Genomic DNA, 13,198 nt, shown 5'->3' with positions numbered 1-13,198 from the left:
GTTATTTTACTGATGTTGAAACTGCATGTAATGTTTGCAACCAGTATTGTTCTGTGTGAGAGTGTGAATTGTGTGTGTGCTACTTAGGCTAATATAACTGAAGAGTAGATTCTTAAAGGCTAAATTATTGGGGCAAAGAGTAGGCAAATTTTAAAATTACATACACATTCCCAGACTACGCTTTAAAACTCCTATCTTTTTGCACCAAATATTTGAGTGCCCTTTTACCACAGACTTGCCAACATTGAATAATATCAATGGTTTGATTAGTTAGGTAGTTGTGTAAAAAAATATAATATTATTTTAATTAAAGTAATGAAGATGAGGATCTCTTTATGTTTGCTTAGACATTAATTTGCATCGTCATTTATTTTATTCACTTATGTGTTTACTGAATTTTACTAAGTTGTTTTGGAAATTATTTACTAAGTTCTGTCTCCTAGATTTTACTAAACATTATAGGCAAGAGCTACTCTTTATTAATATGCTATTTGCAATTTTACTTTGTGTAATTTATTAAGATAAATACATTTTTCTTTTTGAATGCAGTATTTTAAACTTTGCATTTTAAACAGTGGTACCTAGAATGGTTAAAAATGCATTAATGTAACAACACTAGTTTTTTTGGATTTTGCATTAAGCAAGGACTACATGAAGAGATAGACTTCATTTATCTGAATGGACATACAACAATAAAAAACTCAACCACATGCACATACTCTTTAAAAACATGTAAAATATATCAGCTTTGTACAGTCTGCTCTTAATAATGGCAGTATGTTAAAGGAAATTTTAAAACTACTTAGCAGACATAAATGAAATATTTACAAAGAATTAAAAAATTGAGATTATGCTTGCCAGAAGTATTGTGGTATATACAGTTCTTCATATGCTATATTTTTAAGGCACAGCCAGTTTTTAGCATATTTGTGAGAGACATGTATAAACAAATTTGCTGTGTTATTTCCTTGCAAAGTATTGTTTTACAACTTCATATTGATTATGAATAGAATAGTGATTACAGTGACAATTTAGGGCTAGATTTACAGGCAACAATAAGATTTCAGTGAATGTGTTTTTAAAAGATGAAGACTGAGGCCTTGAAAGAGAAATAGAAGATGAGAAATTATCATTTCTGGATCTGGAGAGAGATGCTCAAGGAGCAAATCCCAGATTACTATGGGAATCAAGATAAAGATATCAGACTAGGGAAACTTTCCTTCATTCATTTTCTCACCTTTCTTTCAGCTCACTTTCTTTTAATTCCTCTAGGAAAAGGAAATCAGTGGTAGAACTGAATATATGCCTCTACCCATGTATCAGTAGACATCTATATTATTCTTCTGTAATTTTTTTCCCTATGACTAAATCAACTGGAAACTTCCTTCACCACTCCAGATGATCTTGGGTTATGAAAAAGACATCTCTTAAGAGAATTTCAGAGGAGAAAAATTCTTGCTGTCAGAGAATTATAACCAGCACAAATGTCCATTGTCTCCTAAGTATGTAGTTGGTGTGCAGTCAGTTTAAACACTATATACATTAAAATCAATCAGTATCTGTGGATTGGTGAATGATTTATCCGGTATTTCTTGTGTATTTATGATATGCTAAAGAGTACAATGGTGAGTCAAACCAGCAAGTTTCTTTCATGAAACTCAAATATATAATACTATATAAAGAAAATAGTGGTATGGTATAAATCATGGTCTTTGGAGTCTCAGATATTTAGTCTTGTCCCAGCGTTGTCCCTTACTAGCTATATGACCTTGGACAGTTGATTTGACCTCTCTAAGTGGTCTTAATTATTTTGTCAGAGATTGTTTCCTCCTGTTATCCCAGAAGGTATAATGGGAAGAACACTGACCTAGAAGAATCTTGGCCTGTTGGCGTCCACTCCTGCCCCCTTTCTCCTACTCACTCTGGGCCTGGGAGAGAAGATTGGATAAGGTAAGCTACTTCTTAAGCTTCTTAAGGAAGCTTTCTTAAGCATCTTCCATTATTTTAGGATGCAAGAAATCTGTCTTCACACTAATTTCACATTCATGAGGTACAATTAGCTTTCCTGCTGCTGCTGCTAAGTCGCTTCAGTCGTGTCCGACTCTGTGCGACCCCATAGACGGCAGCCCACCAGGCTCCCCTGTCCCTGGGATTCTCAAGGCAAGAACACTGGAGTGGGTTGCCATTTCCCTCTCCAATGCATGAGAGTGAAAAATGAAAGTGAAGTCGCTCAGTCGTGTCTGACTCTTAGCGACCCCATGGACTGCAGCCCACCAGGCTCCTCCATCCATGGGATTTTGCAGGCAAGAGTACTGGAGTGGGGTGCCATTAGCTTTCCTAGAGTTTCTCCATTCCTTTGTTTTTCAAGTTCTCTTGCAAGACTGTAGTTTTGAATCAAGGAACAAAGTATGTTGAAAGTTTTAAAGTTTCAAAATCATTTATTTACGAGAAAAGACCTTTGCCATTGGATTTCAAACAACGATAGGAGTGGTTTTAAGAAACGCAGTCTACACTATAACTTATTTCCCAAGGGCTCCAAAAGACAGACCTCTCCTTCTAAAACTTACATTTTTGGGAAAGGTGGAGCTGAACTCTCATCTGTAGAAAACATCTGTCAGAATACATGACTCATTGCCAGAAGCCCTCTTTTGGAATCTTTTCTTAATAACAACAATGTATAACAAAAAGACGCTTTGTATTTCAGTAATGCCTTTATTTAGACCTCCTTTCCAATCCATTTATAAACATGTCTAAGAAACAGGCTATGTCTAGACTACCAAACAAAAAAGGCACGAAAATCGAACAGGAAGAGTGTTGGAGCATTGCTGAACTGCTGTGTTCAGGAGTTTGAATATTCACAGTAGTTTATTCCATTTATAACTTTCATAAAAACGCTAAGAAAAAAATACAAATTTTACAGCAGCAGATTTCATTTAAATCCTTCTCTATAAATTTGGATGCATGTAAAACATCTTTGTTAATTATGATTGGGGCTGGTAATCTAAAGAAATGTAGGCTATGCCATGCTTACATACACAAAAAAGATAAACACAGATATAAGAGTGTCTTAAAGTAGTTTGCTGCTAAGTCACTTCAGTCGTGTCCGACTCTGTGTGACCCCATAGACAGCAGCCCACCAGGCTCCTCTGTCCATGGGATTTTCCAGGCAAGAGTACTGGAGTGGGTTGCCATTTACCCATTGTTAAATTGTAATATTTTCTAATTGTTGAATTGGGGGACCTCTTCATGTATTCGAGACACAAGTTTTTTCTCAGATACATGTCTTAGAAATAATTTATCCTAGTCCTTTGATTGCCTTTTTGTTTTTGAAAAGCAAAAACAAAAATTTAGTATTTGGAAAACTTTAGTATTTCCACGTAAATTTGGGAAACAAATTGTAGATTCCTAAAATAAAGTCTACTGAGATTTTGATTGGGATTGAATTGAATCTAAAGATAAATTTGTGGGAATTCCGTGGTGGTCCATTGGTTAGGACCTGGAGTTTTCACTGCAGTGGCCCAGGTTCAATCCTTGGTTGGGGAACTAAGATCCTACAAGCTTCACAGTGCCACCAAAAAAAAAAAGATACATTTGCAAAGAGTTTATGTCTTAGCAATATTGAGTCATCCAAGTTACAGATTCAAGATATTTCTCTGTTTAGTCTTCATTTTATCTCAGGTAAGTTTTGTAATTTTCCGTATAGGTCTTATATCTCTTCTATCAATTTTATACATAAATATTTCATATATTTGATGTTATTAAAAATGACATTTTCATAATTTTAATTTCCAGTTACTCACTGCTAACATAATAGAACTGTGATTAATTTTGTAAATTGATCTTGTACCCTTGCAATCTTATAAATTTATTCATTAGTTCTGATAGCTTTTTTGTTGATTTTATAGGGTTTTATATACAGATGATTGAGATGATTGCCTTTTATTTCTTTTTTCTATCTGAATGCATCATCAGCTAGAATCTCAAGTATAATGTTGGTAATAAAGAAAATTATAACCACCTTGCTTTGTTCCTAACTTTAAAGGAAAATATTTTCTCTTTCACCATTAAGTATGAGCTGGTAGTTTTTCATAGATGTCATTTATCAGATTGCAAAAATTTTATCATTATTTACATTTGAAATAAATGTAAATTTGAAATTTACATTTGAAATTCATCAGACTCCACAGAGCACACACATTTGAGGGTGGTGTTTAGAGGCAAAGGATAAGGTACAGAATGAAAAAGAAGATGCAGGCAGGCAGCATTATCTGAGCGAAATTCCACAAGGGAGTTCTGGTTCCTATGCATGTACCACACGTGTACCATGCTGTGTCTCCAGCTTGAATTGGCTGATGTGTGCAAGGATTGTTGGCTCCAGGGGAGTTCCCTGAGAAGCTTTCACTGGCCATTTAATCTGTCAAGCAAGCTTGTCAAAGTGGGTATGCTAGCGGCAGTCATCAGTAAAGAAAATGAGAAGATCATCAGAACAGTTTCCGACCTTAAACAGCACATCATATAGTCTGCTTCCTTTATCTGGTCCTAAAGTCACAAAGCAAGCACCCAGGCAGTCTGGTGAGATAAAGAGCTTTTCCAGTCCAATAATAAACCAGCTCATTGTCTTCTTATTGTTGGAAGTTCACTTCTGTTCTTAGTTTGCTGAGAGTTTTTATCAGGAATTGATAGTGTATTTTGTCAAACACTTTTTTCAGCAGCTCTTCAGATGATCACATGGTTTTACCTTTTAAAGCTATTAATAGGGAGAATCACATTGGTTAATTTTCAAGTGAAATTACATAGGCACTCCTGAGATAAACCATATTGCTCATGATGTATTTTTCTTTTTTTACATATTGTTGGATTGAGTTGCTAAAATTTTTTAGAAATGTTTACATCTATGATCATAAAAGATATTCATCTCTAGCTTTCTTTTGTTATAATATTTTTATTTGGATTTGGGTCAGGATCATATGGTCATATAGAATTGGGAAATGTTCCTTCTTCAATTTTCTTGAAAATCTTTTGTAGAATTTATATTATATTCTCCTTAAATGTTTGGTAGAATTTTCCAGTGAAGCTGTTTGATCTGGAATTTTTGTTACAGGAAGATTTTTAACTAGTAATTTGATTCCATTTAGGGCTATTCAGATGACCTGTTTCTTTTTGAGTGAGCTTTATTGGTTTGAGTCTTTAAAGGAAGTTTTTCAGTTCTTCCAAATGGTCAAATTTATTGTTTTAGAATTTATTATATTCCCTCATTTTTTCAGTACGTTTAAAATTTGTAGTGACATCACCTTTCTTGTTTCAAATTTGGTAATTTGTACCTTCTCGCTTATCAATCTGGTTAGAAGTTTTTATCAGTTTTATTGGTCTTCTCAAAGAAGCAATTTTCACTTTTATTTATTTTGCACTTTTCTATTTCCATTTATTTCTGTTTTTCACAGTTACTGTTTCATTTCTTCTGTTTTCATTGTGGTTAACTTTGTTAGATTTTGATAATTTCTGAATATAGAAGAAATGCTCGGTTATGTCTCACTCTTTGTGACCCCCTCCAACTAGCCCACCAGACTCCTCTGTCCATGGGATTTCTCAGGCAAGAATATTGCAGTGGGTTGCCATTTCTTCCTCCTCCAGGGGATCTTCCCAATCCAGGAAGTGAACCCACATCTCTTCCATCTCCTGCAATGATGGCATTTTTACCACTAAGCTGCCTGGGAAACCCATAGAAGAACAAACTACTGATTTGATAATTTTCTTTTATAATATAGATATGTAGTGCTGTGATTTCATCTTTTAGTGCAGTTTCAGCTGCATCTCAGACTTTTTGATAGGTTGTGTTTTCACTTTTCTTCAGTTCAGAATACTTTTTTTTCATATATTCTTTGACTTATGGATTATTTAAAATTTGGTCTTAGAGTTTACAAATATTTTGGAACTTCCCTAGTATTTTACTGTTACTAATTTAATTCGATTTTGGTATGAGAGCATACTTCATATAATTTGAGACCTTCTATATTGAGACTTCTTTTATGGATCTGAATAAAAACTTTCTTGGAAAATATTCCGGGTGTACTTGAAGTAAATGTGTGATCTGTTGTTGTTGAATGGAGAATTTCATAAATATCAATTAGTTCATGTTGACTGGTAATTTTGTTCATGGTGTTTATATCCTTGAGGAAATTCTTAAGGATGCTGAAGCTGAAACTCCACATTCAAAAAACTAAGATCATGGCATCCAGTCCCATCACTTCATGGCAAATAGATGGGAAACAGTGACAGACTGTATTTGGCGGGGGGGCTCCAAAATCACTGCAGATGGTGACTGCAGCCATGAAATTAAAAGACACTTGCTCCTTGGAAGAAAAGCCATGACCAACCTAGACAGCATATTAAAAAGCAGAGATATTACTTTGCTGACAAAAGTTCACATAGTCAAAGCTATGGTTTTTCCAGTAGTCATGTATGGATGTGAGAGTTGGACTATAAAGAAAGCTGAGTGCCAAAGAATTGATGCTTTTCAACTGTGGTGTTGGAGAAGACTCTTGAGAGTCCCTTGGACTGCAAGGAGATCCAACCAGTCCGTCCTAAACGAAATCAGTCCTGAATATTTGTTGGAAGGACTGATGTTGAAGCTGAAACTCCAATACTTTGGCCACCTGATGCAAAGAACTGACTCATTGATTGGAAAAGACCCTGATGTTGGGAAAGATTGAAGGCAAGAGGAAAGGGGGATGACAGAGGATGAGATGGTTGGATGACATCACTGACTTGATGGACATGATTTTGAGCAAGCTCCAGGAGTTGGTGATGGACAGGGAATCCTAGTGAGAGAAACTAGATTAGTGATTTCCTAGAGCTTGGGAATGGTGCAGAGTGTTTAGAGGAAAGAATTACAAAGAGGCCAGTGGGAAAACACTTGGAGTTGATGTATCAGTTTAACATCTTGATGGTGATGATGGATCCATAGATAGATAAATATTAAACACTAAATATTGTGAGCCAACTATATTAGTGAGAAAAATCAACACAAGGTATTTCATACTAAATTCAAAGTAGAAAGTGGAGGAAATCTTAATTGTAAGAGTTCCAAGAATTCATCATCTTTGAGACTGGGACAGTTACTGGTGGTATTTTAGAAAGTGTGACTTAAACTGTGTCTTGAAGTTAATGGTTATGTTCATGAAGAGAGTTATGGTTAAAGTGGACCCTGATTTTGGATAGTGATAAACATTAGTAATTTCCTGTAACTTTACACAGAAGGAATGTCTCCATATGGTACAAGCAGAAAACAATTGTATTCTATTTCCCCTTTGCCTGTTCGAACTTTTCCGTGGGGCTCATTTCCTGTTTTCGGTTACATGTAGGGTAGCCCTCATGTCTTGTCTAGTCTTATTTCAGTAATTAAAATGTCTAGACTCCTGTAACTGGCAAAACCTATGTCACTGAGAATCAATGATCTCCTCTCTCCACTTCCCCTTGTACCTGTTCAGGTGTGGGTTCTTTAGTAAAAAAAGAAATAAGCCTTCAGTTTCTGCATTTTTCCAAGTCATTGCTTCTTTCTTTCCAGCCTCTCCCCCCACAACCTGCCAGCTTGCCAACCCACATTTCTGCCCTCTCCAGCGATGCTGGAAGAAGAGAGTTCAGAACAGATCAGATCAGTCACTCAGTTGTGTCCAACTCTTCGCGACCCCATGAATCGCAGCACGCCAGGCCTCCCTGTCCATCACCAACTCCCGGAGTTCACCCAGACTCACGTCCATCGAGTCAGTGATGCCATCCAGCCATCTCATCCTCTGTCGTCCCCTTCTCCTCCTGCCCCCAAAGGCAATACCTAGTACTGTCAAGATCTCGTTTTAACAAGCATTTAACTGTTTACCTTATGGAGTGTTCTCCTGCATTTCTGGTTACTCAGGTAGTGTATCTTTTTGTTTGTCTCTTGCCCTCAGCTCAGGATTCTTCTCTCAGCCTTCTGAAGATACACTCATTTGGTTGGGTAGTATCAAACCTGCAGATGGTCCCTTTTAAATCCATTACTGGCCACCAGCTCTTTCTCGTTTGGCACAACTCTAGGTATAGGACACAGCCCATTTTATTGCAGGGATGTGTGTGATAGCTACCTCACTTCCTTCCACCTCTGTCTCTCCATCCTCCTATATTTCTCAGGCACTTGAGTGCTCTTCCTTCACTCCAGAGCACATATATCAAGGTCTCCAAATGGTTAGATTAATCCCCCTCTTACTGAATTCAGTTAAGAATAGAATACCATCCTTACTTTTCTGACACTTTGAGTGGAAGGCAGGAAAAAAAAAATGCCATAGGAGTTTGACAACTATATCCAAGGAAAAAAGGTTATTTTCTCTTAGCTTCTTCTTTTTTAAAAAATTTTTACTTATTTATTTTTTGGCTAAGGTAAGTGGCATGCGGAATCTTAGGTCTCTGAGCAGGGATCAAACTCATGCCCCCTGCAGTGGAGCGCGACCACCAGGGAAGTCCCTTTCTTGGCTTCTTAAACCTTGAAATGTTTGAGAGTATTTAACTAGGGCTTGTAAAACAGTTTTCATTTTTGTTTTCTTTGCCAGTCTGATGTAGGCAGTATTTCACCTCAGTGTGGAATGTGGAAGCACTTGCTCGTTATTGTTTTCTTCTTGGAATTTGAAATCTCAGCCAGAACTGAAACAGAAAGGTTTCCATTTTGACATTCTATTAGAAGACTATATACTGCCAAGGGTAGGTTGTAATTGAATTCTACTGTCAGAGTCTGTGGTTCTTAGAATATAGGATTGCAAAAGGCATCATTTATAAGCATCTTGAAAGAGGTGTGACTAGAGTTAGGTTATTTAGTTTTTTGTTGGTTTGCATTTATTTTGGACTATGTCAAGATGGTATTAGGATTTGAATAACAAAGCAAAGTTTTGTATAACATTAAAAATGACAAAATATCAGAAAACAATCTTATTAATATAGTCATTTCCCATGGAAGCTATCAGAATAAATACTATTTTGAAAAATAGATATTTCTTATAATATCATAGATTTATTTAGCTTGACATTAAAATTATAATTTACTTCTTGCAACTAATAAGTATGATTGATTCTTTTGGGTATGGGATAATATGACTAAATGCCCAAATAGTTTTTATTATATCATGAATTTATCAGTCAAAGCTTCAGGTTGAAAAATTTATAACAAGTTAAAATAATAAAGTCTTGTGTACCCCAGTGTTCATAACAGCACTATTGGCAATAGCCAAGGTATAGAAACAACCCAAGTGCCCATGAACAGACATTTGGCTTAATACGATATAATATATGTACATATAATGGAATATTATACAGCCATATAAAAGAATGAAATATTGCCATTTGTGGCAACATAGACATAGAGAATACTAGGTGAAATAAGTCATGAAAAAACAAATATGATTATCACTTACATATCAAATATAAAAATAATATAAATAAATTGATATACAAAACAGAAACAAACATGTAGAAAGCAAACTTATGGCTACCGAAGAGAAAGGGATGAGGCTAGGGATAAATTAGTAGTACATGCTTAACAGATATAAACTGCTACGCATAAAAGAGATAAGCAGCGAGGATTTGCTGTGTAGCACAGGGAGCTATATTCATAATTTTTTAATAACTGATAATGGAAAATAATCTGAAAAATATGTATGTGTGTGTATATATATGTGTATAACTGAATCACTGCTGTACACCTAAAACTAATACAATTGTATAAATCAACTATACTTCATGTTTAAAAGGTTGTTGTATCTAAAAAGGAAAAAAATGATAAAATCTTTAAAACTATTTCATAAAATGGAGATATTAATGTGTAAATTTGTTAGGAGATGTGTCAAAGACAAAAATCCAGACAAGTAAGGTAAGTGATTTTATCTAGGCCTAATAGAGAGAGCACCTCAGATCTGAATATTAAAGTTACTGAGCAGAGTGGTTTTCCTCTAAATGTGTTTAGGTGGGAATACACAGTTTATAGGCTTCTCAACAGTTGCATAACACAAAAGAGAAAATACTTTTGGGGGAAGGTATGGGAACACAAATGTCTGAGAATGATTTATTCTTGAACAGGATGTACTTGGGAAGATCTACTTAATGTTCTTATAGAAGATAGAGGAAAAGATTGCCTGAATCCTTTCTGAAAAGACTGATTTGAACTTGTTACTGGATATGAATCACATCACTGAACCTGTATGTGGGAGCAAAGTCGATGTGTGTGTCAGGCAGTATGGCCTTTTATAGGCAGGATGGCTGATGAGCCAAGAGAAACAATTTCTTTATCTGTATTGTTCGCAAATCATCTGGTAGATTTGCTACCTGATTCTGAAGTCCAGTGAAATATTATAACTGAGTTTCAAAAAAGCAACTTATGTCTACTATAACAAAGTTATGTAATACATATTCTAGCAGATCAGTGATGTTAATCATATCTAATTTAGTCATATGTATTTATGGTAAATGTAATGAAACATTTATTCCATAGTCACCACTAAATAAGGTCAGTTTTAAAACTCTTGAGAAAATAATATATAATATTCTCTGATTAAACACATATTACACAAAGCATGAACAGATCCCACCAAAGTATTTCCCTGTGACACTCCGAGGTGCATGTGATTTTTATAAATACTTTCTTGCATTATACTGAGTTCAAAATCAGTGACATATGTTTAACATTACCTGTTGAAGAAATTCCAAGTTTACTTTCAATAGTTAAAGTAAGCAGATGCTTAGAAACTTCTTATAAACTGTCACTACCTAACTGTCACCTGTCAGTGTTAACATTTTAAAACTAACAGGAATTCACTCACTGGCTGGAGCAATCCCATGAAAACCGTGCCCAGAAAAAGTCTGGGGAAATGAACATAAAAATATCATGCAGATGAAAGAAGATAAAAGGAGATGGACTACTAAAATTTAGAGAGATCTCAACTGACCCTTTTCCTGCTTTGTTTGCTGCCTGTGTAGGATGGCTAGGAGCCATCCTGGGTTCTGAGGAGGGAGAGGGGGTTTCTGCCTGCGATGGTAATCTAGAGAGGTCTCTTTTTCTGAACTGGCCAATACATGTGGCACAGTAAATGTGTATGTTGCCAGTATGCCCAGAGTTGTCGGGATGTAAGAGCCATCAATGTATCTAGATTCTGGAGTATCGTATCAGTCAGCTTTGGCTGCCAGTTTATACAGAATGGTGCAAATGTTCCAGCAGGTGGTTGGTAAGGTGGATTGGCTATCACTTCTGTGGTAGCTCAGCTTGTAAAGAATCCGCCCTCAATGCAGGCGATCCCAGTTTGATTCCTGGGTCAGGAAGATCCCCTGGAGAAGGGATAGGCTACTCATGCCAGAATTCTTGAGCTTCCCTGGTGGCTCAGCTGGTAAAGAATCTGCCTGTAATGTCGGAGACCTGGGTTCTATCCCTGGGTTGGGAAGATCCTCTGAAGAAGGGAACGACTACTCACTCCAGTATTCTTGCTTGGAGAATTCCATGGACAGAGGAGCCTGGCAGGCTACAGTCCATGGAGTCACAAAGAGTCAGACACAACTGAGCAACTTTCACTTTTCAGTTTTGTTGGGGTTGGAGTGATTCTGCCTTTGTAGCTGGGATATTGCTATAGGCAGATTGCTGCTGGAGTGGACTTTTCTAACAGCAGTTTTGGAATTCAACCTTTTCTTGCTCCAACAATTTTCTTCTGGCTAGATATATTGAACCATCTGTCACCCTCCCATCTAGGCAAGAAGTAAGATAACGGATCTCTGGAAGATAACTGAAGTCTTACATAATTCAGACAGTGGGAATCTCTTCCTCCCCAAACTCTCTTCCCATCTTAAACCTGGAGGAATGTGGATGTTATATCCCTAATGGTTGCTCTCTGCCAATCTGTAGAGTCTGAGTGAATCAAAGTGTTGGCTTTACCAGTTACTGGCTGAGCAACTCTTCACCCTTGTGTGCCTTAGTTAACTCACGTAAAGCAAGCAGAGCGATCAAATTTGACGATAAAGATTCTGGAAATGGAATTCCCAGCTCTACTTTCTGGCTTAATCATCATTGGCAAATTATGTAACCCTTCTGTACCTCAGTTTTTTCATCTGGAAAATGGGGATCATAGTAGTAGCTACCTCATGGAGTTGATATGAAAGTTAAATGAGTATAAGTACTTAGAAGCTGGCACATAATAGACATCATGGTGTTTTCCATGATGATGGAAGGTTGGAGAGTTTTTGATATAATAGATGTCAGTGCATTTGTTGGCCAGTGTGATCATGTAAATCTTGCATACAGGTGAAACTTCAGAAAACATAAGTAGATAGAGAAATAGTTAAGTAATGTAACATATATTATAGATAATAGTATTTAAGTGACATTTCAGTATTTCCAATGGGCTGTTTTTTTTTTTTCTAACTACTCTATGTTCAAAAAATGTATAAATAAATGTATCATTTTAAAAAGTACAAACTTGAAAAAAGAGAGAGGGAGAATTATATAGGGAGAATTAAGAATGAATTTTATAAAGTTAAAACTTATCACAGTAACATTTTAGATTTGAACAGGACTAATGGAGTGGTGAAGTGAGAAGTTTGGTAAATGTTCTCCACAAAAATAACAAATATCAGCAAAACCAAGTATTTCAGAACTCTCAAGATTAACCAAAGGCTTCCAACAATCTGAAGAGGAATGATTCAAGAAAAACTACCAAACTTCAGTAAAAACACTGGAGTCTTTGATGTTTAAGTTGGCCTACTCCCATCTCCCTGTCCACAGAAATGCAATTTAAAACCGCAATAAGATGTCACTTCGTATCGCCTAGAATGCCTGTAATAAATGAGACGGACAGTAACAAATGTTGATGGGAATGTGAAGAAACATGCTGGTGGGAATGAAATTTGTACAGCCACTTTGGACAGTGGTTTGTCAATTTTTCAAAAAGTTAAAGTATCTACACAAGAGAATTGAGCACATTTGTCCCCACAGGGACATTGTTGTTCAGTTGCCCAGTCATGTCCAACTGTTTGTGACCCCATGGACTGCAGCACACCAGGCCTCCCTGTCCCGCACCATCTCCCGAAGTTTGCCCAAGTTCATGTCCATTGCACTGGTGATGCCATCCAGCCATCTCATCCTCTGAGGCCCTCTTCTCCCTCTGCCCTCAATCTTTCCCAGCATCAGGGACTTTTTTTCAGT

At 36.4% G+C, this 13,198-nt stretch overlaps 1 long non-coding RNA gene across 2 annotated transcripts in view; it reads left to right on the top strand.

Annotated features, from left to right (window-relative positions):
• The window catches only part of LOC138987644 (uncharacterized), a 358,883-nt gene that overhangs the window by 1,444 nt on the left and 344,241 nt on the right, over positions 1–13,198 (top strand). For both annotated transcript variants that reach the window (XR_011464034.1, XR_011464035.1), the window contains exon 2: positions 1,843–1,950. This is a non-coding gene — a long non-coding RNA (uncharacterized lncRNA). The remainder of the gene's footprint in view (positions 1–1,842; positions 1,951–13,198) is intronic.

This window comes from Bos mutus, chromosome 4 (genome assembly GCF_027580195.1).
Source record: "Bos mutus isolate GX-2022 chromosome 4, NWIPB_WYAK_1.1, whole genome shotgun sequence".
NCBI classification, from domain to species: Eukaryota; Metazoa; Chordata; class Mammalia; order Artiodactyla; family Bovidae; genus Bos; species Bos mutus.
The sequence above is the reverse complement of the archived record's forward strand: the minus strand, read 5'-3'. Positions and strand labels throughout refer to the sequence as shown.